Genomic DNA, 12,312 nt, shown 5'->3' on the forward strand with positions numbered 1-12,312 from the left:
AGCGGGGCTGGGGTCCCCGTGGGGGCAGTGGAGGGGGATGGCGGCGGGTTTCTTCAGGCGGCGAGGTAAGGCATTGGGGCTGGGGTCCGCGTGGGGGGCAGCCAGGGGCTTGGCGGAGGCAGCTTCCTAACCACCATAATGTAAGCGGGGCGGAGTCCGCGTGGGTGCAGTGGAGGGGGGTGGCGGCTGGGAGGTAAGGCAGGAGGCTGGGGTCGGCGTGGTGGGCAGCCGGGGCGGGGCGGAGGCAACTTCCTTCCCACTGCAATGTAAGGCGGCCAGGCTGGGGTCCGCGTGGGGGCAGTGGAGGGGATGGCGGCGGCTTTCTTCAGGTGGCGAGGTAAGGCATGGGGGCTGGGGTCCGCGTGGGGGGCAGCCAGGGGCGTGGCGGAGGCAGCTTCCTTCCCACCATAATGTAAGCGGGGCCCGGAGTCCGAGTGGGGGCAGTGGAGGGGGGCGGCAGCGGCGAGGTAAGGCAGGAGGTTGTGGTCCACCTGGCGGGCAGCTGGGGCGGGGCGGAGGCAACTTCCTTCCCACCGCAATGTAAGGCAGCGGGGCTGGGGTCCCCGTGGGGGCAGTGGAGGGGGATGGCAGCGGCTTTCTTCAGGCGGCGAGGTAAGGCATTGGGGCTGGGGTTCGCGTGGGGGGCAGCCAGGGGCGTGGCGGAGGCAGCTTCCTAACCACCATAATGTAAGCGGGGCGGAGTCCGCGTGGGTGCAGTGGAGGGGGGTGGCGGCTGGGAGGTAAGGCAGGAGGCTGGGGTCCTGGTGGCGGGCAGCCAGGGCTTGGCGGAGGCAACTTCCTTCCCACCGCAATATAAGGCTGCGGGGCTGGGGTCCGCGTGGGGGCAGTGGAGGGGGATGGCGGCGGCTTTCTTCAGGCGGCGAGGTAAGGCATCCCCGCGTGGTGGGCAGCCAGGGGCGTGGTGGAGGCAGCTTTCTTCCCTCCATAATGTAAGCGGGCCGGAGTCTGTGTGGGGGCAGTGGAGGGGGGCGGCGGCGGCGGCGGCGGCGAGGTAAGGCAGGAGGCTGTGGTCCGCATGGCGGGCAGCCGGGGCGTGGCGGAGGCAACTTCCTTCCCACTGGAATGTAAGGGGGCCAGGCTGGGATCCGCGTGGGGGCAGTGGAGGGGGATGGCGGCGGCTTTCTTTAGGCGGCGAGGTAAGGCATCGGGGCTGGGGTCCGCGTGGGGGGCAGCTTCCTTCCCACCATAATGTAAGCAGGCCTGAGTCCTCCTGGGGGCAGTGGAGGGGGGCGGCAGCGGCGAGGTAAGGCAGGAGGTTGTGGTCCACCTGGCCGGCAGCTGGGGCGTGGCGGAGGCAACTTCCTTCCCACTGGAATGTAAGGGGGCCAGGCTGGGGTCCGCGTGGGGGCAGTGGAGGGGGATGGCGGCGGCTTTCTTTAGGCGGCGAGGTAAGGCATCGGGGCTGGGTCCGCGTGGGGGGCAGCCAGGGGCTTGGCGGAGGCAGCTTCCTTCCCACCATAATGTAAGCAGGGCCTGAGTCCGCGTTGGGGCAGTGGAGGGGGGTGGCGGCTGGGAGGTAAGGCAGGAGGCTGGGGTCAGCGTGGCGGGCAGCCGGGGCGGGGCGGAGGCAACTTCCTTCCCACTGCAATGTAAGGCGGCCAGGCTGGGGTCCGCGTGGGGGCAGTGGAGGGGATGGCGGCGGCTTTCTTCAGGTGGCGAGGTAAGGCATGGGGGCTGGGGTCCGCGTGGGGGCCAGCCAGGGGCGTGGTGGAGGCAGCTTTCTTCCCACCATAATGTAAGCGGGCCTGAGTCCGGGTGGGTGCAGTGGAGGGGGGCGGCGGCTGAGAGGTAAGGCAGGAGGCTGGGGTCCTGGTGGCGGGCAGCCGGGGCGTGGCGGAGGCAACTTCCTTCCCACCGCAATGTAAGGCTGCGGGGCTGGGGTCCGCGTGGGGGCAGTGGAGGGGGATGGCGGCGGCTTTCTTCAGGCGGCGAGGTAAGGCATCCCCGCGTTATGGGCAGCCAGGGGCGTGGTGGAGGCAGCTTTCTTCCCACCATAATGTAAGCTGGGCCGGAGTCTGCGTGGGGGCAGTGGAGGGGGGCAGCGGCGGGGGCGGCGAGGTAAGGCAGGAGGCTGTGGTCCGCATGGCGGGCAGCCAGGGCGTGGCGGAGGCAACTTCCTTCCCACTGGAATGTAAGGGGGCCAGGCTGGGGTCCGCGTGGGGGCAGTGGAGGGGGATGGCGGCGGCTTTCTTTAGGCGGCGAGGTAAGGCATCTGGGCTGGGTCCGCGTGGGGGGCAGCCAGGGGCTTGGCGGAGGCAACTTCCTTCCCACTGGAATGTAAGGCGGCCAGGCTGGGGTCCGCGTGGGGGCAGTGGAGGGGGATGGCGGCGGCTTTCTTTAGGCGGCGAGGTAAGGCATCAGGGCTGGGTCCTCGTGGGGGGCAGCCAGGGGCTTGGCGGAGGCAGCTTCCTTCCCACCATAATGTAAGCGGGGCCTGAGTCTGCGTTGGGGCAGTGGAGGGGGGCAGCGGCGGCAAGGTAAGGCAGGAGGCTGTGGTCCGCCTGGCGGGCAGCCAGGGCGTGGCGGAGGCAGCTTCCTTCCCACGGCAATGTAAGGGGGCGGGGCTGGGGTCCGCGTGGGGGCAGTGGAGGGGGATGGCGGCGGCTTTCTTCAGGCGGCAAGGTAAGGCATCGGGGCTGGGGTCCGCGTGGTGGGCAGCCAGGGGCGTGGTGGAGGCAGCTTTCTTCCCACCATAATGTAAGCGGGCCGGAGTCTGTGTGGGGGCAGTGGAGGGGGGCGGCGGCGGGGGCGGCGAGGTAAGGCAGGAGGCTGTGGTCCACCTGGCGGGCAGCTGGGGCGGGGCGGAGGCAACTTCCTTCCCACTGCAATGTAAGGCGGCCAGGCTGGGGTCCGCGTGGGGGCAGTGGAGGGGGATGGTGGCGGCTTTCTTCAGGCGCGAGGTAAGGCATGGGGGCTGGGGTCCGCGTGGGGGCCAGCCAGGGGGGTGGTGGAGGCAGCTTTCTTCCCACCATAATGTAAGTGGGGCCTGAGTCCGGGTGGGTGCAGTGGAGGGGGGCGGCGGCTGAGAGGTAAGGCAGGAGGCTGGGGTCGGCGTGGCGGGCAGCCGGGGCGGGGCGGAGGCAACTTCCTTCCCACCGCAATGTAAGGCTGCGGGGCTGGGGTCCGCGTGGGGGCAGTGGAGGGGGGTGGCGGCGGCTTTCTTCAGGCGGCAAGGTAAGGCATCGGGGCTGGGGTCCGCGTGGTGGGCAGCCAGGGGCGTGGTGGAGGCAGCTTTCTTCCCACCATAATGTAAGCGGGCCGGAGTCTGTGTGGGGGCAGTGGAGGGGGGCGGCGGCGGGGGCGGCGAGGTAAGGCAGGAGGCTGTGGTCCACCTGGCGGGCAGCTGGGGCGGGGCGGAGGCAACTTCCTTCCCACTGCAATGTAAGGCGGCCAGGCTGGGGTCCGCGTGGGGGCAGTGGAGGGGGATGGTGGCGGCTTTCTTCAGGCGCGAGGTAAGGCATGGGGGCTGGGGTCCGCGTGGGGGCCAGCCAGGGGGGTGGTGGAGGCAGCTTTCTTCCCACCATAATGTAAGTGGGGCCTGAGTCCGGGTGGGTGCAGTGGAGGGGGGCGGCGGCTGAGAGGTAAGGCAGGAGGCTGGGGTCTGGGTGGCGGGCAGCGGGGGCGGGGCGGAGGCAACTTCCTTCCCACCGCAATGTAAGGCTGCGGGGCTGGGGTCTGCGTGGGGGCAGTGGAGGGGGATGGCGGCGGCTTTCTTCAGGCGGCGGCTTTTTTCAGGTGGCGAGGTAAGGCATCGGGGCTGGGGTCCTTGTGGTGGGTAGCCAGGGGCGTGGTGGAGGCAGCTTTCTTCCCTCCATAATGTAAGCAGGCTGGAGTCTGTGTGGGGGCAGTGGAGGGGGGCGGCGGCGGCAGCGGCGAGGTAAGGCAGGAGGCTGTGGTCCGCATGGCGGGCAGCCGGGGCGTGGCGGAGGCAACTTCCTTCCCACTGGAATGTAAGGGGGCCAGGCTGGGGTCCGCGTGGGGGCAGTGGAGGGGGATGGCGGCGGCTTTCTTTAGGCGGCGAGGTAAGGCATGGGGCTGGGGTCCGCGTGGGGGGCATCTTCCTTCCCACCATAATGTAAGCAGGCCGGAGTCCGCGTGGGGGCAGTGGAGGGGGGCGGCAGCGGCGAGGTAAGGCAGGAGGCTGGGGTCCACCTGGCGGGCAGCTGGGGCAGGGCGGAGGCAACTTCCTTCCCACTGCAATGTAAGGCGGAGGGGCTGGGGTCCCCGTGGGGGCAGTGGAGGGAGATGGCGGCGGGTTTCTTCAGGCGGCGAGGTAAGGCATTGGGGCTGGGGTCCGCGTGGGGGGCAGCCAGGGGCGTGGCGGAGGCAGCTTTCTTCCCACCATAATGTAAGCGGGGCCCGGAGTCCGCGTGGGGGCAGTGGAGGGGGGCGGCGGCGGCGGCGAGGTAAGGCAGGAGGCTGGGGTCGGCGTGGCGGGCAGCCAGGGCGTGGCGGAGGCAACTTCCTTCCCACCGCAATGTAAGGCGGCGGGGCTGGGGTCCGCGTGGGGGCAGTGGAGGGGGATGGCGGCGGCTTTCTTCAGGCGGCGAGGTAAGGCATGGGGGCTGGGGTCCGCGTGGGGGCCAGCCAGGGGCGTGGCGGAGGCAACTTCCTTCCCACCGCAATGTAAGGCGGCGGGGCTGGGGTCCGCGTGGGGGCAGTGGAGGGGGATGACGGCGGCTTTCTTCAGGCGGAGAGGTAAGGCATCCGGGCTGGGGTCCGTGTGGAGGGCAGCCAGGGGCTTGGCGGAGGCAGCTTCCTTCCCACCTTAATGTAAGCGGTGCCTGAGTCCGCGTGGGGGCAGTGGAGGGGGCCAAGCGGTGCCTGAGTAGGCCTGGGGGCAGTGGAGGGGGGCGGCGGCGGGTTTCTTCAGGCGGTGAGGTAAGGCAGGAGGCTGGGGTCTGCATGGGCGACAGAAGGGGCAGCGGCAGCTGCCTTCTGGCCTCTAGGTAAGGCATGGGGTCTGGGCTCCTGTGGGTGTCAGCGGCTGCTTCCTTCTGGCCGCGAGGTGAGGCGGCATGGGGGTCGCCATGGGGGTCGGGGTGGGGGTCGATGTGGGGGTCGGCGTTGGGGGGGCAGCCAGGTTGGCTGCAGCGGAGACTGTGGCAGCGCTGAGGTTGGCTTTGGGGGCAGCTAGGGCTGCGGTAGCGGCGGCGGTAGCGGCGGTGGCAGCTTCATTCCCGCCAGGAAGTAGGGCAGAGGGGATGATGTCTGAGCGGGCTTCAGCCTGGGCGGTGGCAGCGGCAGCTTCATTCCTGCCAGGAGGTAAGGCGGCGGGCCTGGGGTCCGCGTGTGGGGCAGTAGGGGCGGCAGCAGCTTCCTTCTGGCCGCAAGGTAAGGTGGCGTGGGGGTTGGCGTGGGGGTCGGCGTGGGGGTCGGCGTGGGGGTCGGCGTGGGGGTCGGCGTGGGGGTCGGCGTGGGGGTCGGCGTGGGGGTCGGCGTGGGGGTCGGCGTGGGGGTCGGCGTGGGGGTCGGCGTGGCGGTTGGCGTGGCCGTCGGCATGGGGGGGGCGGCCAGGTTGGCAGCAGCGGCCACTGTGGCGGCTTCGTTTCTGCCGCTAGGTAAGGTGGCGGCGCTGCGGTAGGATTTGGGGGCAGCTAGGGCTGCGGTAGTGGCGGTGGCAGCTTTGTTCCCACCAGGAAGTAGGGCAGCGGGGATGATGTCCTCGTGGGCTTCAGCCTGGGCTGTGGCGACGGCAGCTTCATTCCCGCCAGGAGGTAAGGCGGCGGGCCTGGGGTCCGCGTGGGGGGCAGTAGGGGCGGCAGCAGCTTCCTTCAGGCGGCAAGGTAGGGCGGGCGGGGCTGGGGTCCTGGGTGGTTGGCAGTTAGGGCGGTGGCGGCAGCTACGTTCGCTGGGCGTCTGCGCCACCGGTGTCCGCGAGCTGCAGGGCCTGTTGGCTGCTCCTATTGTTTGGCGGTTGGGGCGCTGCGCTGTCCGTGGGCGGCCCTCCCCACAAAGGGCCACGGAGCTGCGTGGACACCAGCAGCAGCAGAGGCTGGCCTATGAGGGCGCAGACATTTGTTCCAGTTCTTGGGGCTTTGTTGTTTTTCCTTGGGCTTTTACCCTTCTTTTCGTTAATTTTGGATAAAATCTCCCCCGTGATGTAAAGATTGAGCAAGGAACCTTGGTGATGTGGGGAGCTTTGCCGAAAGTGCAGGTTGGATTCTGCTTTTCCTATGATGGCGGCTGGATGAATCTTCACTGCTGGCCGTGGAAAGGCTAGAGCAGCTTGTTAGTTGAATTTTAAATTTCCCAGTTTTTAAAGGTGTTACGTGCATAGAAGAGGAATGTTCACCTTAAATAAGCATATGAGCGATTAACAGGGTATGTTTCCTCTGGGAAAGGGAATTTGGTAGCTCTGACCCATGTCAGTCTGTTAATATTTAGACGTGTAGTGACTTTTTAACATTTTTCATAAAAATCTGTTATTTACAGTTATGTTGTTAATACTCCTTGCCTTAAGTTCCCCGGCAAATCTTTTTCATGCCTTCTGAGAAAGTAGACAATTGATAGATTATCCAAGGAATGGAAAAAAATGTGAGTGGGTGATTTCGGACAATCCCTGAGAGCTGGCATTGTAAGATTCATCCTATCCCCAGTAACATTTTCATACAATGAATGTGAACACTTTTGGAGCCTTTTTATAGAGATACAATTTGGGAATGATGTTAAGATAAGGAAAAGCTGTTAATTGATTTCTTAGATTAACATTTCTTCCCTCTTCTCTTTTCTCTTTAAAAAAGTTTTCCAAGTGATAACTTCATCAAATGGCCAGTGATAAGCAAATGTCCGATGATGACAGCCCCAACACCATCAGTGGCAGTTCAGATTCAGACCAGCAAGACCCTGCTGCTCCAGAGGCTGAAGATCATGAAGAAAGAACCTTCTGCCACCCAGCGGAAGAAGAGCACCAAACTCTCTAGCAAAACCACTGCTAAGTTATCCACTAGTGCTAAAAGGTAACGTTGTCAGGTTGTCTTCCAAGCAATTGGATGCTTTTATTTTTACATCAAGAACAATACTCCAGAAATACTTCATGACCAATTTTATTTGTACTTGAATGAATTGTCATCCTTTAGGGAACATGAAAATGTCCTCACTAAAATTATGCTTCTAAGCAAACTTATTCTGTACTTTGGTAATTTCAGGAAGAGTCCTAGAGACTGATTCTCATCCTGACAGTTTAAGGAGTTGGCAAAGAAAATTTGTGAAACTGAATTAGATGGTACATTGGGGATGCCTGTTGTGAGTTATACTCTTGAGTGAAATTAGCATGTGTCCACGTGGGTGGGTGTCAGTCCAGGCATCTGTGGTGGCAGCTTCATAAAAGGAAATGTGTCACTTTTCATAAAAGGAAATGATGAAAAAAGTTTATATTTGCTAAAAAATGTTGAATGTCAGGCCTTGGCTTTTTTTTTTTTTTTTGAAAACAGATTTTAAATTTGCTTAGTTTTACAAACCAGTCTTTAAATCCTTCATAATAGGTATGATTTTTTTGTAGTTATAGTTATCCCTCCTTGTTCTTGTGAGAACAAATAAAACTGAAAAGCAGCCATTAACAATCTCAGGTGACACTTTGCTGTTAAAACTTTGCACATCTTTAAAACTCATGGATGTTCTTGACATAGTAGTGAAAATCAACAGCAGGAAAAAACATTTTGTTGGTTGTAAGTGAAAGATTATTTGTTTCCTGCTGACTTTTATTTTCTATGATGGCAAAAAAAATCCATCAATGGGACTCCATCAGTGATAGTGGTTGTATTGAGTAGAACTCTTGTATCAAACAAAATGTACCTATAGCATTACCTAATGTTGATGTTTTGTTGTTTTTCATTGATCACAACTAAAAGAAAAAGAAAATATAAAAACTGATCAATTATTGCATTTTATTCATGTTCTTATTTTTCTATACATTTTCACCGTCATTGCACCATTAATCAAACACTAATGAACTTGAGAATATTATATTGAATAGCAGCAGTCTTTGAAATAATTTAAAATTCTTCTCAGTGTGTTGTAATCTTGTGGAGAGAACAATAAACAACTTTTGAAAACATTTTAAATTTCAAGAAAATCAGAGAAATGCTCTTTTTCCCCTTACCTCAAGGCCCTCTTTCCTCCAAGAGTATGAAATTTAAATTTACGTGCTGTACCTAAGATCAGAGAAAAGAAATGGTTAAGTAAGCTTGCTAAAATAGTCCTTGGAAGTTTTTCATTGGTAAAAGTATTTGTAAATTTTAAAAACTTTTTTTTACACAGATAAAATATTGACAAAACTATTAATGTGCTCTTGCAATAGCTTTCTAATTTTTACCACAGTAAAAGTGGATTGAAGTCATTGTCAAAAATATTCTAGTGGGCTGGGGATGTGGCTCAAGCGGTAGCGCGCTCGCCTGGCATGCGTGCAGCCCGGGTTCGATCCTCAGCACCACATACCAACAAAGATGTTGTGTCCGCCGAGAACTAAAAAATAAATATTAAAAATTCTCTCTCTCTCTCTCTCTCTCTCTCTCTCTCTCTCTCCCTCCTCTCACTCTCTCTTAAAAAAAAAATATTCTAGTGCTTTTCCTCCTTCCATTTTGTCTCATTTGCATATAAGCTTCAAAAGAGAATTTCTTTGGTAAAAAGAGTTTTAAAATAGATTTTATATCCTTCTGTTGAGTAGTAGTGGAGGACTTTCTCAACTCAGGAGTAAATGACTTACCTATTTACAGTAGCAAGTGAGAAAAAAGCTGAAATTTTCTGTTAAGGAGTTTGGGTTATGCATCTGAGAACAAAGCAGCCATATTAGCATTACTGAAGGCAAAACCAGCCATGCATTTACCTGCATGATGGTAGAGGGCATTCTGATTTTCTGGTTATTCTGTAGACTGTCTCAAATCCTTTTTGTCTGTTCCTATTTCACTAACAGAATTCAGAAGGAGCTAGCTGAAATAACCCTGAATCCTCTCCTAACTGCAGGTAAGAAACAAATTTTGTTATTTTGATTTCTAAATTGTGGAACGATATCAGGAGATGAATGTATTATCCTTGTATGTATGTGCAGCAGAAGAGGCTAGCTAGCTATGTTTGCTTCCTTAAAGCTTTGTAAGTGCTTTAAACAAAAATTGCCTAGGTGAATTAAATTAAATTAGGAGAAAAATACTCTTTAGCATGTATCATATATTCTGTACTTATGAATGTACTGATCTTGTGCTTCTTGCTGAGATTTGAGTGGTGTTGATTTTTCTGTTGTTTTTCTGTGGAATACATTTATTCACAAGTATTTTGTAGAAACCTGTAAGGTTTTAAGTTTTCAAGTTAGTGCTTGTGTGCAATCTGAACTGATTTTCCAAATTTAGAAATTGTTGAATATGGTGTTACAAAATGTAAAAGCATTAAACAGGAGTATAGTTGTTTCTGTTTGATTTATTCAGTAACTTGCCTAAAGGACAAATTTTATGTGCTAAGCTATGGTTGTAGTTGTTCTTTTCTAGAAAACACATAGTTGGAATTATTTACATTTTAAGCAAATATCCTAATGACTTGGGAAAATTCTTAGCAGTAAATTAATTGGAATTGTGAGAAGAATCAAATTCAGTGGAACTCAAAATTTAAGATTGGTTGACAAATTGTATTAAAAGTAGCTGGTTGATTTTTTTTTTCATTTGTGTCTTATATAGCGTTCTGTTTATTTTTGAATGGTGACTGTATGGTTGACAAAATTTATCAAATTTAGAGAGCAATATTATAAATAAATTGCATGGAAGTATGTGCTCAAGAATGAGAGGGGAAGGGATGCTAGAATTAAGGCAGTGTTATGATTTGATATAAAAATGTTTTGGTGTTTAACCTGTGTTTTTGCTACAAATTGTGTTTGCTCATGTTGATCAGCACCATCTCTGAAGTCTACTTGAGACATAATAAGGAATAATCCATTTGCTACTTATTGTGTGTGTTAACAAGATCCCCAGATAAGGGGGATCTGATCCTGATTTATCCAGTGAATTAACAGTTTTGCTTATATTTGTAGTCACAATCATTTCAATTTAAAAAGGAGACATGGATGTGAACTAATTATAAACAGAGTGGTATGTAAGATCTCAAAATATTACTTAAAAAGTATACTGCTCAATAGTGTAGCCACTAGCCACATTCTGACTATGGACCAGGTTGTTGTGGTTAGTTGAAAATGTGATACGCTGAAAGTGTGAAAGGCATACTGGATTTTGAAAACTTACTACAATTTGTAAAAGAATAAATATTTTAAAGATATTTATTACATCTTGAAATAATATTTGGCATGTTTAGTAAGTGTTTTAAAAATTTTATTTTTTATCATTTTAGCATAGTTATTAGAAAATTCAAAATTACGTGTGTAACTTGCATTATAATTTTGTGAAACAGTATTGCTTTAGAGAAGAAGTAAATCAGTATTTCTTTTAGCCTTCTAAATGGTGTGTCAAATATGTACCATTTAGGAGGTCAAATTAAATTTGCTCTGTGGAAGAATCACTTAACTTTCAGAGTATATTCTGATAATTTCCATTATGAAAGATGTAAAGATCTGTCAATTTAAAACTCACATGTCTTAAAGTTGCATGTCAGGTCAAACGTTTTTAAGGGTTTCTGTTGATTTTCTGCAAATGGCTTAAACCAGTGTATGAATATACATCTAGAGAACATAGTAGACATATTGAATGCTTTCAGAGCAGTAATGTACTGGTACATTACGTAAAGGAATGTACTTTAAGTGTTTAACCCGGGACTGTTTCCACAAGGTCACAGGATTATTTTAGATGGAGTAAAATAATCTAAAATAATAATAACATTTCTGTAAAATAGAAAGTAAGTTTCACTTATCGCGTATTTTTTCTCTTTACCAGATTTCATTTAAGTTCATGAAATAGTGCTTAACATTTAGTGATTTAACTAGTGAAGCAGTAAAACTTTGGGCTTGCTTGTGCATAGTAACATGGAATACTTATATCTATTTTCTTTTGTCACAGTCTTTGGTGACTGTTGGCTATTGAAAAGGACATCTTTTAACTTCTCTAGTTCTTTAATATCTGAGTTTCTTTGTAGCTGTGTAAGTGATTCAGGAAGAAAACAAATGTAAAATACAAGTTTCTTAGGAAATTAGAAGTTGTTTCTTATTACTTTGGGGAGAGACTTTTTTCCATATACCTCATATGTAAAATAATGCAGATGCTTTTGTGTGTCTTTGGATTCTTCTGGGTAGAAGGTTAGTTCTTGTAATTTTGATAGAAAAGCCTAAATTTGTATTGTGTTTTTGCTTTCATGCCAGAAAATGCAATAGATTGTGGTATTATATTTCTTTTAACTCATAGCTGCATAAATGAGAATTTTAGCTTTATGGTAGTTGTATTATTTAGATTTGTTAATTTATGTTGTAATTAAAAATGGGATTCCACAATCTTAAGTACATTTAGAATTTGTGGGTTAATATTGCATGAGACCTTTGAAACCTTATGCTTGCTACTTCCATGTGCAATTATTTAATTATGGCTTTTGTTATGGTGTGTGTGTGTGTGTGTGTGTGTATGTGTATGTGTGTGTGTGTGTGTATGTATGTATGTATAAACTTGTCAAAGTATGTGACAGTGTTAATTATCCCTCAGGGAAAAAATGTTAAGTGTATCTGGATACATTCAGGAAAATGTTGAATGAGATATAGGAAAACCAGAATTACTTGTACTAGGGAGATTTGTCTTAAATCCCATCCTTTGTTTTAATTAATAAGTTATTCTTTAGTTACATAATTAGGTCTAATATACACATCCAGGATGGCGTTTGGGTAGATATCATTGTCAAATTAAATGCATGACTTTAAAAGTGTTTGATTATATGTCAATAGGTATATTTCTTTTTCTTTTAGTAAAAAAGTTTGATAAAGATTTAATTTCTAATGATTTGATGGTATTTTAGGTTTTAAGTATTGAAGGCCTGTGGGCCAATGCATTTTAAACACAGAGAAATAATATATGTTTTTTGGTTTACGTTTATACTTTTTACAATTCTATATTTTAGATTAGGGTATAAAAATGAATTCACCAGTGAGCGTGAAGGAATATTATTATGAACATCCCTTTGTTTTACAGAAAGTTATGGACAAGAGTTGTTTAGTAATGTGTTGACATTTATGTTCTATTTATCAAAGGATGTGCTTCCTTTTCCACTTAAAGTCAGCACTTGTGTAAACGGCAGAAGTTTAGAAAGGGGCTGGATTTCTAAGTTAACCTTGAATTTCTTTTCCTGTAATGAGGGTACAAACATGTACTCCTAAATATT

General features: G+C 51.3%; 1 pseudogene across 1 annotated transcript; it reads left to right on the forward strand.

Moving 5' to 3' along the window:
• Nucleotides 1-5,310: 5,310 nt before the first annotated feature.
• LOC308640610 (ubiquitin-conjugating enzyme E2 E3-like) lies at nt 5,311-8,986 on the forward strand (annotated as a pseudogene). The gene is made up of 3 exons: nt 5,311-5,355; nt 6,765-6,980; nt 8,933-8,986. The product of its transcript is annotated as a ubiquitin-conjugating enzyme E2 E3-like (transcript).
• The last annotated feature ends 3,326 nt before the right edge of the window (nt 8,987-12,312 follow it).

Source organism: Spermophilus citellus (assembly GCF_964194105.1).
Source record: "Spermophilus citellus genome assembly, contig: SCAFFOLD_55, whole genome shotgun sequence".
NCBI lineage: Eukaryota > Metazoa > Chordata > Mammalia > Rodentia > Sciuridae > Spermophilus > Spermophilus citellus.